We start from the raw sequence: 3,173 nt of genomic DNA, 5'->3' as shown, positions 1-3,173 counted from the left end.
TCAAGTATTTGATCAATGAATGGAAGAGGGAAGTGATCCTTCCTGGTGGCTTTATTCAGTTTCCGATAATCCATGCATACTCTCCATCCTGTGACTGTCCGAGTAGGAATGAGCTCATTGTTTTCATTATCAACAACTGTAATGCCTCCTTTCTTTGGCACATACTGCACTGGGCTCACCCATGAACTATCAGAAATAGGATAGATGATCCCTGCATCCAGCCATTTAAAAATTTCTTTCTTCACTACCTCCTTCATGATAGGATTAAGTCTCCTCTGTTGTTCACCGGTTGGTTTACTTCCTTCCTCAAGCAGAATTTTTATGCATGCAATAAGAAGGGATGATTCCCTTGATATATGGTTTAGTCCATCAGATTGCTGATTTAAACTCTCTTAGAATTCTCAAGAGCTTGTCTTCATCACTACCTGAAAGGTCAGAAGCGATAATAATAGGCAAAGTAGATGCATCCCCTAAAAATGCATACATCAAGTGATCAGGCAGTGGTTTTAGTTCAAGTGTGGGAGCTTCCTCAATAGATGGTTTGAGACGCTTCTGAGAAGTTTTAAGCTCTGATAATCCAAGAGACTCGACTGGCAAGTCCAATCTCCTTTTTCCACGGAGATGCATTCAAATACTGCAGTTGTTCTTCCCCTTCTTCATTTTCACTATCGGATTCCCCTGTTAAGGCTATCTCTAAGGCGTCAGTCCTTAGCAATTGATCAAGCTCCGAATTCACTACAGAGTCGACCAACTCTACTTTAAAGCACTCCTCTTCATCAGTAGGGAATTTCATTGCATTGAAGACATTAAAGGTAACGTCCTGATCCTGAACCCTCATAATAAGCTCATCATTCTGCACATCGATCATCGTTCGGCTAGTATCTAAGAATGGTCTCCCCGAGATAATGAGAATCTTCTTATCTTCCTCAAAGTCCAGAATGACAAAATCAGCAGGGAAGATGAGTTTTTCCACCTTAACCAATACATCCTCCACTACACCTCGCGGATAAGTGATGGATCGATCAACTAGTTGTAAGGACATGTTTACAGGTGTTGGATTAGGCAAACCAAGTTTCTTGTAGACAGACAATGACATCAAATTGATGCTAGCTCCCAAGTCACACAAGCACTTGTCAAAAGATAAGTTTCCAATAGTGCATGGTATGTGAAGCGTCCTGGATCTTTAAGTTTAGGAGGTAGTTTGTGTTGCAGCACAGCACTGCACTCTTCCGTTAGAGCAACAGTTTCTAACTCCTCAAGTTTATGCTTCCGAGAAAGAATACCGTTCATGAACTTAACATAGCTCGGCATTTTTTCTAGAGCTTCCGCAAAGGGTATGTTAATATGCAATTTCTTGAAAACCTCCAGAAACTTGGCAAATTGTTTATCGAAAGTCTACTTCTGAAGTCTTTTAGGATATGGAGGAGGCGGATAGACTTGTTTATCTCCTGTATTTTGCTTAGGAGTAGTGTTTTCAGTAGAAGTCTTCTTCTTTTCCGCTTTGCCCCCTTCTGATCAGCTGTTTCCTTAAGAATTGCATTTTATGAAGCTGGCAAGGGCGCGCTTGATATGGGCGTGGGCGCGCCAACCTTCTGGAGAAATTTTTCAGATTCTTCATTTTGATGATTTTTAGGGCTAGCGACCTTTCCAAATCTCAATATGATTGCCTTCAACTATTCCTTGACTTCCCTCTTTCCCGGATTAGCTTTTATATCACTAGAAATAGTTCTTTGTGGTCGGTTCAATAAAGCATTGACAATTTTCCCTATTTGATTCTCCAGAGTTTTGATTGAAACTGTTTGACTTTTGAACATTAGCCTCAACTCCTCTAATTCAGATTTTTCATTTGAAGATGGACCTGCACCTCCATGAGATTGTTGTTGCATTCCCTGTGGATGAAATTTTTACCTTAGTGCAAACTGTTACTGAAAACCAGGAGGATTGAAAGGCTTGTTTCCAAACTACTGGTAAGGCTGTTGCATACCACCCTGATTATTGCTCCATCTAAAGTTAGGATGGTTGTGGTTGTTAGGATGATAAGTGGAAGGAACTGGTTGCTGCGACCTCTGAAAGTTGCTCACAAACTGAGCTGATTCACTAGATATATCATATTTCTCCATCGCATGCAAACCTGCACAAAGCTCACAAACACTAGTTATCTGATGAACACCATAGTTGGTCAGAGAATCGACCTTCATAGTTAACGCCTTTAGCTGAACAGCTATAGCTGTAGCTGTATCCACCTCTAGATTTCCCGCTACCTTGCCTTGTGGTAGTCTCTGAGTTGGATTCTGATATTCATTAGCGGCCATCATCTCAATTAGCTCATAAGCTTCCTCATAGCTCTTAGCCCATAAAGCTCCACCTGATGCTACATCGAGCATAGGTCTTGACTGTGTTCCCAAACCATTATAAAAAAAATTTATCACCATCCAATCAGATATTCTATGATGAGGACACTTCCGAAGCATCTCCTTATAGCGCTCCCAGGCTTCACATAGAGATTCACCTGATTGCTGCGCAAATTGAGTAAGAGCATTCCTGATTGCAGCTGTTTCTGCCATAGGGAAAAATTTAGTAAGAAATTTCTGAGCAAGATCCTCCCAAGTAGCAATAGAACCTGGTTATAGAGAGTGCAACCAGCTCTTAGCTTTATCCCTCAGAAAAAATGGGAAAAGTCTCAGTTTCACAGCATCTTCCGAAACACCATTGAACTTGAAGGTGTCGCAGATCTCGATGAAATTCCTAATGTGCATATTGGGATCTTCCGTTGGAGAACCCCCAAACTGGACTGAATTCTGTACCATTTGAATCGTGACAGGCTTGATTTCAAAGGTAATAGATGCAATGACTGGTCTGACAATGCTAGTCTGAATGTCATTGATTTTCGGTTGAGAATAATCCTTCAAGATTTCATTTCTGCAGCTGGTTCTCCCATTGTAATAAAAACTTCTTCTTCAACTTTTTCAACTTCTTCAAAAACTTCTTTTTCCTCTTCTTCAACTTCGTCCAGTATTTCCTTACGAGATTGAGAACGTGTTCGCATACACGCTCTCTCGAGTACGTGAAACACACCAACAAAGTAAACCTTGTAAGAAAATAATCCGAGTCAGTGAATTTTAACGACCACTGATGACAAGCACATAAACTAAATTTAACACCGATCCTCGGCA

The 3,173-nt window shown here is 40.8% G+C and overlaps 1 non-coding gene across 1 annotated transcript; it reads left to right on the top strand.

Moving 5' to 3' along the window:
• Positions 1 to 2,442: 2,442 nt before the first annotated feature.
• On the top strand, positions 2,443 to 2,547 carry LOC141663407 (small nucleolar RNA R71). The gene has a single exon (XR_012551479.1). It is a non-coding gene; the product is annotated as a small nucleolar RNA R71 (small nucleolar RNA).
• The last annotated feature ends 626 nt before the right edge of the window (positions 2,548 to 3,173 follow it).

This window comes from Apium graveolens, chromosome 5 (genome assembly GCF_009905375.1).
Source record: "Apium graveolens cultivar Ventura chromosome 5, ASM990537v1, whole genome shotgun sequence".
NCBI classification, from domain to species: Eukaryota; Viridiplantae; Streptophyta; class Magnoliopsida; order Apiales; family Apiaceae; genus Apium; species Apium graveolens.
The sequence above is the reverse complement of the archived record's forward strand: the minus strand, read 5'-3'. Positions and strand labels throughout refer to the sequence as shown.